The sequence below is a fragment of the Marmota monax genome, unplaced genomic scaffold (assembly GCF_021218885.2).
Source record: "Marmota monax isolate L192 unplaced genomic scaffold, Marmota_monax_Labrador192_F-V1.1 WCK01_AAM20220418_F8-fsc00022, whole genome shotgun sequence".
In the NCBI taxonomy this organism is placed as follows: domain Eukaryota; kingdom Metazoa; phylum Chordata; class Mammalia; order Rodentia; family Sciuridae; genus Marmota; species Marmota monax.
Window position 1 is genome coordinate 10408683 of NW_026695215.1, and position 13564 is coordinate 10422246.

The following is a 13564-nucleotide window of genomic DNA, read 5'->3' on the forward strand; positions in this document are numbered from 1 at the left end:
CGAACATGCATCCTGACACTCTCCAATGCAATATCGCTGCTGCCGATCTGGGGACCTGGTTACAAAACCACTGTCTTAGAAAATGTACTGCAGTGTTCATTGGGGAAAGTAGATTGAAAATGCAAACAGTAAATTTATTTCTTCTATATATATTCATACATATATCCACATAAACATATAATTAAACAGATTATAAAAATTAACAACATTTACTATACAGTAGAAGTTAAGGCTTATTAAATCAAGAATCTATAACACAGTTATTTAGGATGCTTAACGTTCACATCACATTTCAATCTAAATTGCTATATTTTGCTTATAAACATGGGATTTTTTTTTTAATTTCTCAAAACTATTGACTGACCGGCTTGTCCTTCTCTGAAGGCTCTATACTGCTGCCATTCAGGGCAGGCATACTCCCTGAACATCCATATCTAAGCCCATTACCTACCACCCCAGTGCTTTGGTAAGGCTTTGGTAAAATAAGAATGAATAACCAACAAGTTAGTAAATACCGTCAGCTTTCCTGATATATGATTTTCATGTAGATGAGATTTCTTTTAAAGAGGGGAATACCTTTTAGGAAAATATAATTGTAAAAGGCATTACATTTTTAGAAGTATTGTTGGTACAGTAGCAGTAGGCAATTTGAGGCAGATGAAGGGCAAAGAAAACACAATTGAATTTCTACATAGTCATGGAGCTTTCCTTATATAAATCTGCACATAAGGTAAAATGCAGGGTTGTCCTAGGAGATGCATCTGACCTTGTCTCTGTTGTAAAACTGTCAGGTGGGTACTCCTATCTAGGGACTGATGCTCTGGTTTTACCATACATGTTCTTTTTGTGATCAGTCTTTGTCATTGCTTTTATGAATGTCTGAAGTTTGGAAATCTGGGTGTGTCAAGAAATGAAATCACATTTAAATGTGTACTGATTTTATTACATTTTCTTATCTATTGAAGATATAGGTGTATATTACTTAAGCAATCATACCCTTAAAAATTGACTCTTATCACTCTTTGTTCATGTGCATAATATCCCTGAACATTAAGTAACATAAATATTATGTGGCCAAACTGAAGGAGAAATCTTCCAAACTTTTCCCAAATGATCAGACAGTTTTCCCAGGTCAGGTGACACTACTCACAACCACAAGGCCCAAGGTTCAAAGGAATATGGAGCTGTTAAGCCCTGTTTATCTTAAGGGTGACCATTTTTTGTTCCTTCTTAATTTAGGGCACTATCCCAGTTCATTGCCTAGGTACATACTTCCCTACGTGAAGTCTGGAACTGATCCAACCTTTTGAAGACTAAAGAAACAAATACCAAGTGGAACTTCATGCCTCTAAACAGATTATTAGCCTAAAAACTCCATTAATGGTTTGGTTTCATTCATCCATAGGGAATTAAAGGTTTTGAATAGTTAAGTTCGATCATATCAAATAAAACATATAAACATCATTTTTGTTTCTGAAATCTAAATATGGATGGGATTTGATTGCTGGCACATTGTAGCTTCATTGTGAATATGAACAAAAGCCACACTGAAGCCTTTTGAAACTCTGGTTTTCTTACCTTTAAAATTAGGATAACTGTCAGGCATGGTGGTACATGCCTATAATTCCAGTGTCTCAGGAGGCTGAGGCAGGAAGATCGCAAATTTGAGGTCAGCCTCAGCAATTTTCAACTTAGTGAGACCCTGTCTTAAAATAAAAAATCAGGACTGGAGATGTACCTCAGTGGGAAAGAGTCTCTGGGTTCAATCTCCTGTAATAAAACAGAAACCAACCAAACAAACAAAAAATTATGATAACAATTCCCTCTCTCTAGGGTATTTTTTAGGATAAAGTGATCCCTTTATGCTATTCTGATTTTTTGGGGGGAGGGTATTAGAGCTTGAACCCCAGGGTGTTTAATCACAGAGGCACATCTTCAGCCCTTCTTCAAATATTTTATTTAGAGACAGATTCTCATTGAGTTATTTAGGGCCTCCCTAAATTGTTGAGGCTGGCTTTCAACTCATGATCCTCTTGTCTCAGTCTCCCTAGCTGCTGGGATTACAGGCATGTGTCACCAAGCCTGGCACAATTTCTATTCTTATTATTAATGCACTGCTGATTCTCAACTCCACCAAGATGACATTACACTAGAAATATTTTTTTTTATGAATTTCTGATGATGCAGATAATGTGCTAACTGAAGGGTTTTGTTTATTTTTAAGAACAATAGTTTATTCATTCTTGGTTTTAGATCTAATCTAGCATATTTTCCACTGGAGAAGTTAGTGCCATCCTTTACTATTGGCATATATTTATGATTTAATTCCAGATTTTTAAAATGTCATGTACATTATAATAGTAATCATATGCTTGTGTATATATTTACTTATTGACTTCATGATGCACACATTACTGTTTTATTTTCCAATTTAGCTTGCCAGGTTTTCATTTTCTTGAGGCTTTGCCCTGAGTTGTGAAGTCATAGTTTGAATTCAGCTTAATGTCTATAGATCAAAATACGACTGACATTTCCTTTAGTGTCCAAAAATAGTATTTGAGAGTGTATCTACAACCACATGATCTTATAGCTAGAGAAATAAAAGTTTAATTTCTAGATTGGAAAACTGAGTCTTTAATGTTACTAAGTTAATTAATGATAAACATCATGGTATTGCAATAATTTCTTAACAATTCTGGTTTTAAGATTTCGTTATAACTTCATGATTCTGGGAAAGCAGGAAATGTGGTGTATTCTTCTCAGTGATTGAAAGAGAAGGAAGTTAAACAGGCAGATCTGGGTGAAGGGACTTGTGAGCCAATATGGAAAAAATCTAGAAATAGCAGATTCTGAAGTGATAACTAGTGTCTCCACATTTATTTTAATGATGTTGACGTCAGTTTTATGCCAGTTATGACTCAGGGCCAAGATGGTACAGCTCTCAGATACTGCTTTGCTCCCTTCTGGCTCATAAAAAAGGACAGGTATTCAACATGGTAGTCTGATTGACAGGCTTGTGAGATTGCTGTTTGTGACCTATTTAGCTTCTCTTGTTCTCCCCAAGGAAAAGTTAGCTACCTGCACAAGCTCAGTGGTGCACACCTGTAATCCCAGTGACTCAAGAGGCTGAGGCATGAGGATTGCAAGTTTGAGACCAGTCTCAGCAATTTAGTGAGGCCCTGTCTCAGAATAAAAAATTGATTTTAAAATAGGGTTGGGAATAAACGCAATGGTAAGGAGACCCTGGATTTAATCCCTTGTCCAAAAAACAAAACAAAACAAAAAGTTAGCTACCTGAGGAACACAGTTTCGTTTGGATGGGCCAAGCTATGCTTTCATTAAGTGGCAGAATTCAGCCTATGCTCTTTCCCCGGTAAATGCCAGTGGGCTTGGTCTCCCCTGTATGGATGAATGTGTTTAATTTCTTCCCTTCTTCACAGGAAATGCTCCCCTGATTGTTGTGTTGGTATTGGGAACAAGATGGAGGTTACCTTCCATGCCCACATCCCTCTAATGGAGTCCTGATTCCTCCCCTTGGTTCAAGGGGATTGCAAATGTCCAGGACTATTGTATTGTCCACAGCCAAGGTTGGTGAACTGGCTCACAGAACAGGGAAGGTCTCTGAAGTACATTCCACATACTCTGATCTAGATGTACTGAAGTTACACCATTTTCCTTCCATTTTGAATATTTTCACCCCTATTGAGATATTAAAGTGTTTATTTTTTAACCTACCTCTTTCTCAAACCCTGCCACAATATAAAATGTTCTAATTCATATTCCACTTAGTATCTGTCTATATCATTACAACTGAGAGGGACACTTCTCAATAATGTCCTTTCCCATTAAAAAATTCTTAGAGATAAATGAAAACACAGACACAACATATCGGAATCTATGGGACACATTGAAAGCAGTTCTAAGAGGAAAATTCATTGCTTGGAGTTCATTCCTTATAAAAAGAAAAAACCAACAAATAAATTATCTCATACTTCATCTCAAAATCCTTGAAAAAGAAGAGCAAAAAAACAGCAAAAGAAGTAGAAGGCAAGAAATAATTAAAATCAGAGCTGAAATTAATGAAATAGAAACAAAAGAAACAATTGAAAAAATTGACAAAACTAAAAGTTGGTTCTTTGAAAAAATAAACAAAATCGACAGACCCTTAGCGATGCTAGCGAAGAGAAGAAGAGAGAGAACTCAAATTACTAGCATATGGGATGAAAAAGGCAATATCACAACAGACACTTCAGAAATACAGAAGATAATCAAAAACTATTTTGAATCCTTATACTCCAATAAATTAGAAGATAGTGGAGGCATAGATAAATTTCTTAAGTCATATGATCTGCCCAGATTGAGTCAGGAGGATATAGACAACCTAAACAGACCAATATCATTTAAGGAAATAGAAGAAACCATAAAAAGACTACCAACTAAGACAAGCCCAGGACCGGATGGGTATACAGCAGAATTTTACAAAACCTTTAAAGAAGAACTAATACCAATACTTTTCAAGCTCCTTCAGGAAATAGAAAAAGAGGGAGAACTTCCAAATTCATTCTACGAGGCCAACATCACCCTGATACCTAAACCAGACAAAGACACTTCAAAGAAAGAAAACTACAGACCAATATCTCTAATGAACCTAGATGCAAAAATCCTCAACAAAATTCTGGCGAATCGGATACAAAAACATATCAAAAAAATTGTACACCATGATCAAGTAGGAATCATCCCTGGGATGCAAGGCTGGTTCAATATACGGAAATCAATAAATGTTATTCACCACATCAATAGACTTAAAAATAAGAACCATATGATCATCTTGATAGATGCGGAAAAAGCATTCGACAAAGTACAGCATCCCTTTATGTTCAAAACTCTAGAAAAACTAGGGATAACAGGAACATACCTCAATATTGTAAAAGCAATCTATGCTAAGCCTCAGGCTAGCATCATTCTGAATGGAGAAAAACTGAAGGCATTCCCTCTAAAATCTGGAACAAGACAGGGATGCCCTCTCTCTCCACTTCTGTTCAACATAGTTCTCGAAACACTGGCCAGAGCAATTAGACAGACGAAAGAAATTAAAGGCATAAAAATAGGAAAAGAAGAACTTAAATTATCACTATTTGCAGATGATATGATTCTATACCTAGCAGACCCAAAAGGCTCTACAAAGAAACTATTAGAGCTAATAAATGAATTCAGCAAAGTGGAAGGATATAAAATCAACACGCATAAATCAAAGGCATTCCTGTATATCAACGACAAATCCTCTGAAATGGAAATGAGGACAACCACTCCATTCACAATATCTTCAAAAAAAATAAAATACTTGGGAATCAACCTAACAAAAGAGGTGAAAGACTTATACAATGAAAACTACAGAACCCTAAAGAGAGAAATAGAAGAAGATCTTAGAAGATGGAAAAATATACCCTGTTCATGGATAGGCAGAACTAACATCATCAAAATGGCGATATTACCAAAAGTTCTCTATAGGTTTAATGCAATGCCAATCAAAATCCCAACGGCATTTCTTGTAGAAATAGAGAAAGCAATCATGAAATTCATATGGAAAAATAAAAGACCCAGAATAGCAAAAACAATGCTAAGCAGGAAGTGTGAATCAGGCGGTATAGCGATACCTGACTTCAAACTATACTACAGAGCAATAGTAACAAAAACAGCATGGTACTGGTACCAAAACAGGCGGGTGGACCAATGGTACAGAATAGAGGACACAGAAACCAATCCACAAAACTACAACTATCTTATATTTGATAAAGGGGCTAAAAGCATGCAATGGAGGAAGGATAGCATCTTCAACAAATGGTGCTGGGAAAACTGGAAATCCATATGCAACAAAATGAAACTGAATCCCTTTCTCTCGCCATGCACAAAAGTTAATTCAAAATGGATCAAGGAGCTTGATATCAAATCAGAGACACACCTTCTGATAGAAGAAAAAGTTGGCTACGATCTACATACTGTGGGGTCGGGCTCCAAATTCCTCAATAGGACACCCATAGCACAAAAGTTAATAACTAGAATCAACAAATGGGACTTACTCAAACTAAAAAGGTTTTTTCTCAGCAAAAGAAACAATAAGAGAGGTAAATAGAGAGCCTACATCCTGGGAACAAATCTTTACTCCTCACACTTCAGATAGAGCCCTAATATCCAGAGTATACAAAGAACTCAAAAAATTAGACAATAAGAGAACAAACAACCCAATCAACAAATGGGCCAAGGACCTGAACAGACACTTCTCAGAGGAGGACATACAATCAATCAACAAGTACATGAAAAAATGCTCACCATCTCTAGCAGTCAGAGAAATGCAAATCAAAACCACCCTAAGATACCATCTCACTCCAGTAAGATTGGCAGCCATCATGAAGTCAAACAACAACAAGTGCTGGCGAGGATGTGGGGGAAAGGGTACACTTGTACATTGCTGGTGGGACTGCAGATTGGTGCAGCCAATTTGGAAAGCAGTATGGAGATTTCTTGGAAAGCTGGGAATGGAGCCACCATTTGACCCAGCTATTCCCCTTCTTGGTCTATTCCCTAAAGACCTAAAAAGAGCATGCTACAGGGACACTGCTACATCGATGTTCATAGCAGCACAGTTCACAATAGCAAGACTGTGGAACCAACCTAGATGCCCTTCAATAGACGAATGGGTAAAAAAAATGTGGCATTTATACACAATGGAGTATTACTCTGCATTAAAAAATGACAAAATCATAGAATTTACAGGGAAATGGATGGCATTAGAGCAGATTATGCTAAGTGAAGCTAGCCAATCCCTAAAAAACAAATGCCAAATGTCTTCTTTGATATAAGGAGAGTAACTAAGATCAGAGTAGGGACGAAGAGCAGGAGAAGAAGATTAACATTTAACAGGGATGAGAGGTGGGAGGGAAAGGGAGAGAGAAGGGAAATTGCATGGAAATGGAAGGAGACCCTCAGGGTTATACAGTGGAGGGGGTAGAGAGAGGAGGAGAGGGGAGGGGAGAGGTGGGGAGGGGGGAGGGTGGAGGATGGGAAAGGCAGCGGAGCACAACAGACACTAGTATGGCAATATGTAAATCAATGGATGTGTAACTGATGTGATTCTGCAATCTGTGTATGGGGTGAAGGTGGGAGTTCATAACCCACTTGAATCAAAGTGTGGAATATGATATGTCAAGAAATTTGTAATGTTTTTAACAACCAACAATAAAAAATTAAAAAAAAAAAATAATGTCCTTTCCCACAGAGTGAGGGATACCCTGGAGGACAATAGCAATATTCTGCAACCATTTCTGAGCTCTAATATAACTATTTCTTTCTTCATTATTCCATGTTCATTGTTCAACACAAAATTCTAAGAGCATTAGCAATAAGAAGGCCTGGGAAGGTGTGGTCCCCACATGGATGATTACCTGTGTAGGTTGTGTAGTGTTTGGCACAAAGCTCCATGCCTCTGCTGCTACTCCAGGACCGTGCAGGAAGTATCAGCAGTGTATCCTTGCACACTTGGACTTGAGAACTACCTAACTTCCAAATTCTCAATGGAATGTCCATTGTTGTAGTTGCTTGGATCTGCCCACCTTAGAGTCTTCCTAACATCAACTCTAAGAGGCTGTGGATTGTCAACCAGACAGAGAATCAAATCTCTTTAATCCTCTAAGGTAGACATTTCACATGAAGTTTTCATAGATACTGTGTTCCAAATGTTGGTGTCCGTAAATGACTCATGTCCTTATTTTTTTGCCTCTGGTCATACATAGGAACTGCTTATCTAATCAAGATTCTGTAATACATGTGAGATGTATTAGATGATTTGAGCTGCTATAACAAATGCTATAGACTTGGTGACTTACAGCAACAAAAATCCACTCAGCTTCTCCCAGTCCAGAGGCTGTAAAGACCAAGGTGCTGACATGTTCCATGTCTGATGAGGATTCACCTCTTCATAGACTCTGACTTCTCCTGTGTAACTTCACATGGAGGAATAGGTCAGGGATTTCACTGGGGTCATGAATGTGATTCATGAGGGATCTTCCTTCATGACCTAATTATTTTCCCAAAGCCCCATATCCTTACCTCATCACCTTGGAGGATACAGTTTCAACATGTGAAATTTGGTGGGGCAGTAGGAAATAAATATTAAGACCACTGCACAATGAAACTAGACTTCAGGCAAAAGGATCCATAGCTTTGCTGATGATTCATTGCTGTTGATGTAATATACGAGAAAATCTTGCCATGGTTTTTGAGGTATTACATAAAATTCTGAGTTTAGGACAAATCTCTAAGCTTCATTTAGATATTCAATATCCAAAGTAGGAAGCAGACATATATGTTTCTCTCTAGAGAAGAAAAGGATCAAATGCCATAGTAGGGATGTAACAAAGCCTTCAACTTCATGTTACTTTTAATTTATTAATATGTATGAAATACAACTGACCCCAGATGGGCCTCCTTACTCTCTTTCCATGATCTATATCAACCACTCTTTCTATTTTTCTTCTGCAGATACCTAAATAAGGCATCATGCTATTTCATGCAAAAATCTGAATGAAAATATGTCTCTGACGCTCATATTCTGATATGTGAAACTGTGATGAGGGTCAACCTAGGAATGAGCTATAAGTTCACACACAGAACCAACTAGGAATCATCTCTAGAGGTAAATTAATTCCCAAGTATGAAATCTCAAGGGCTAAAGTCAGAGTTTTCTCCCAGAATTAAGAAGCATATGTATTTGGCTGAAGCATAATGTAAGATGCATTTTCTTTCTAGGAATTCAGAAGAGCATTGAAATTTAATTGTGTGATTATTAATATTTTTGAAGGCTTATGATAATTCAAGCATCTGAGTCTGGACAATGTTTAAATAGCATTTGTATTTTAGCTCCTCTATCAGAAATACGTTGCTTTATCAAACTGGTGATAATTATGAATAGGAAGAACAACAAGTTCTCATTGAGATTTTTGGGAAAAAAATAAATAATTGGAGGACCATCAACTTATCTAGAATAATTACTTCATAGCTTTTTGTTTGGTGGCATGTATTTAAAAACAACACAGTTTTACCTATTAACAAACATTAAACACACACACACACACACATATATATATACACACAATTATAAATACACACATAATTACAATATGTGAAGTAATGATATACTTCTTAAAAACAAAAATAAATATGCATTTGAAATTTAAAAATCAATACTGCCGCAGTCTGGCTGGGCACAATCAGGAGCCACTTGTCAAAAGAAACTAACTTTATTTTTAGAACCACACACGCCAAACAAAACAGCCTCTCAGGAAAAACCCTCAGAGCCTCAACTGCTGCCACCGGCTTTCCACAAGCCTCTCTCTCCCACACAAGCTTCTCTCCACCTCCCACAATCCTCCTGCTCTTGAGGCCGATTGGCTGGGTCACGTGGGCGGAGCCAAAAAAGTCCCCCAATGAGCAGCTCCGTGGTCTGAAAGGGCAGGGAAACAGCCCAATGAGCATCACCACAGAGGAGCCAATCAGCTAGATGTTGCTGGGGCCGAAGAGCCAATCAGCTAGATGTTGCTGGGGCCGCTGTGAGCCAATCATCAGCCGGCAGCTGGAAGTTTGCTGGCAGCTGGAAGTTTGCTGGGGCCCCTTCGGCTGTGGCTCTCAACATCTCCCCCTCTCTGTTTAAACAACAAGCATGTGGCTTAGGGACCGTGCCTGCCTTAGGTTGTCCAATAGTACATATGGTCCTTAGGTTGGTACCATTGCAATTGGATCTTACCCGTCACTGACTACCGGTCCAGTATACAGCCACACCTGTGGAGAGGTCTTTGTACCAGCGGGGGGGTGAGGTTCTTTGCCTCACCTCTGTTGGCCCCCAAATTTTAGCTGGACGATCATGACAAGCAGAAGGGAGGAAGATACACCAAGCCAATTGACGGCTCCTTTTGGAAAAATTGTACCACCAATGACATCATCAGCAAAAATACCCCAACACTACCACAAGTCGCTGCACCAACAGATAGTTCACAATGCATACAGGTGAGCTCACAATGTGTCCAGGCAAGTTCTGCAAGCAGTTCAGTGATGGCTATTGTAGAAGCTGTAGATTGGTTTTATCTTTGACTTCACCAGCACTGGGATGAAGATAGGAATTCTGGCAATAATGGCTAAAGAAAAAATTATGTAACATTACAGAAGGCACTAAAAGAAAACAATTTTCTTAACAATTTACATTGTCTTCACAGGCACTGGGATGAAGATAGGATTTCTGGCAATAATGGCTAAAGAAAAAATTATGTAACATTACAGAAGGCACTAAAAGAAAACAATTTTCTTAACAATTTACATTATCTTTAAGAGAATTATTAAATATAATGAAAAGGAAAGGTGAAAGTAAACAAACAGATCTGTTAACCTTCTTTTTTGTTTACATATTAAAACAATCCTCAACAGTTGTTTACCCAATTTAAATTAAACCATATAAATCACGTGAAAAAACAAAATATTTGGATCCATTTTATCATGAGCGCTCATCATATATGATATATGGACATACGTACATTCAAACATATAACACAAAACACAAGTGTGCACACATAATATAATACATACAACACATAACATAATAGTAAAGGCCTTATAATTTTTACAGGTGAAATCTCCATTGCAATGTTTAAAAACTCTATAGTCAAAAAATAGAACTGATCAGCAAAACATTAACCTAGGTCTGTATGAGCTCAAAAAACAAAATAGAACTTCATGATATGGCAAAGGGCAATAATAAAATAGATATTGAAAAAAGCATCCTGATTCTGTTGCAGATGTAAGAATAGCCAAACTGGAGTTTTGGATATCAGTTGTTATGGATTTGAGCCAAATCATCTTCTTTTTGGTCTGTAGAAATCGCTTTAATTAATCTTTCTGGAATCCAAATCGGCTGCTGTTCTCCCTGTGGAAACACACAAACAGACCCCCGACTCCAGACAATTACTGGGTCAGGACCTTTCCATTGTCCTGTTAGAATATCCTTCCAAAGTACCTTGGGCTTATGTACATTTTTTGGACACATATGACTTTCCGCAGCACTAAGTCCTGATGAATCCAAATTTAAAAAGTTTAGAGTAAAAAGGGTTATTTTAAGTTTATCTTTGGGGAATATATACCCCTTCCCAATTCCTTCTTTTTGCTTTAATAAGTACATTTTAATAGTTTGATGAGCTCTTTCAACTATGCCTTGTCCCTGTGGATTGTATGGGATTCCTGTTATATGAGTAATGCCAAATGTTGAGCAAAATTGTTTAAAAGAGGTAGAAGTATAACCAGGGGCATTATCTGTTTTTAACTGTTTTGGAACACCCACAGTGGCAAAATTTTGTAAGCAATGAGCTATAACATCTTTAGTTTTTTCTCCGGCATGAAGGGAGCCCATCAAAAATCCAGAAGAAGTATCAACTGTAACATGCAAATATTTTAATTTTCCAAATTCTGGCAAGTGTGTGACATCCATCTGCCAAATATGGTTAGGTATCAATCCTCTAGGATTGATTCCAAGATTAACTTGTGGTAAAAAGGTCACACAATTTTGACATTGTTTTATTATTTGTCTAGCTTGTTCCTTAGATATTTTAAAACGCTTTTGTAAAGTATTAGCATTGACATGGAACTTTTTATGAAAATTTATAGCTTCTTCTAGTGTAGAGAAAATATGTATGTCATGTGTAGTTTTATCTGCTAAATCATTGCCCAAACTAAGGGCTCCAGGCAATCTTGTATGTGCCCTGATATGTCCTATAAAGAATGGATCTTTTCTGTCCCAGATTAGACTTTGTATAGTGGAAAACAAAGAGAAAACAGTAGAAGAAGGGGAAATCCTACCAGCATCTTCAAGGGATACTATAGCATTAACTACATACTGACTATCAGAAAATAAATTAAATACAGAATCTTTAAACATCACAAAAGCTTGTAAAACTGCATTAAGCTCTACCTTTTGAGCTGATTGTTTGGGTACTAAAAATGTAAAAGTTTGATCAGGGGTAACTACTGCTGCTGTACCATTATTTGACCCATCAGTGAATATATTTGGAGCATTCATGATAGGTGTTTTTCTTGTCATTTTTGGAAAAATTACAGGATGCAATGACCAAAAAGACAATAAAGGATTAGATGGTAAGTGGTTATCAAATGAAACATTAGATTTGCACATGATTATTGCCCAAGTATTTAACTCATTAGCTAACTCATCAATTTGATTCATAGTATATGGAGTAATAATTTTATTGGGAGAAATTCCAAACACTCCCTTTGCTGCTTTTATTCCTTTGAGTATTAATTGTCCTACAGCCTCAGGATACCTAGTAAGAATAGTGTTAGGAGAATAAGATAAATGTATCCATAATAATGGACCTTCTTGCCAAAATACTCCTGTAGGAATATTTTTTGTTGGTAGTACAATAAATAATAAAGGCAAACTTATATCAATTCTATCCAAATGCATATTTTCCATATATGTTTCAATGATTTTTAATGCCTTTCTTGCTTCAGGCGTTAACATTCGGGGTGAATTTGGATCTGATGGACCTTTTAGGATATCAAATAAAGGTCCCAACTCTCCTGTTGGTATACCTAAATAAGGCCTTATCCAATTTATGTCTCCTAATAACTTTTGAAAGTCATTAAGTGATTTGAGTTGATCTACTCGTATTTGAATTTTTGGTGGATGGACCATGGTTGAGGATAATAGAACTCCTAAATAATTAATTGGAAAATTTAATTGTACTTTATCTATTGCTATCTCTAGATTATAATTTTTTAATAAGTTTGTAAGTGTGGCATAACATTCTAGCAATGTGTTTTTATCTTTGTGTGCTAATAATACATCATCCATATAGTGAAATATTTGTAGTTCAGGATTTTGATTTCTAAGTGGCTGGATTACTTTGTTAACATAAATTTGACACATAGTTGGGCTGTTAGCCATCCCTTGAGGGAGTACTTTCCATTCATATCTCTGATCAGGACCTTCATGATTCAGTGCAGGGATAGTAAATGCAAAACGTGGACTATCCTCAGGATGAATTGGAATTGAAAAAAAACAATCTTTAATATCTATAGCTAAAACATACCAGGTTTTTGGCAAAGCAGACAACTGAGGAATCCCTGATTGAGCAGGTCCCATAATAACCATCTCATTATTAATGGCTCTTAAATCTTGCAATAATCTCCATTTACCAGATTTCTTTTTGATGACAAAAATGGGAGTATTATGGGGAGATACAGAAGGTTGTATATGTCCTTCCGCTAATTGTTGTTTGACCAGGTCATGGGCTGCTTGTATCTTTTCTTTAGTCAGGGGCCACTGAGGAACCCATACTGGTCTTTCTGATTTCCAAGTAATTTTTATTGTCTCAGTGGCCCTTTCTGAAAACCCAATCCATGTCTGTCTGTTCCTTGATCTATTTGTATTGGTGCTGTTATACCTTGTTCTTGTTTTTCTAATCTTTTTCCTTTCCTAAAACCTTGTCTAGTCATAATAGTGGGTGCATTT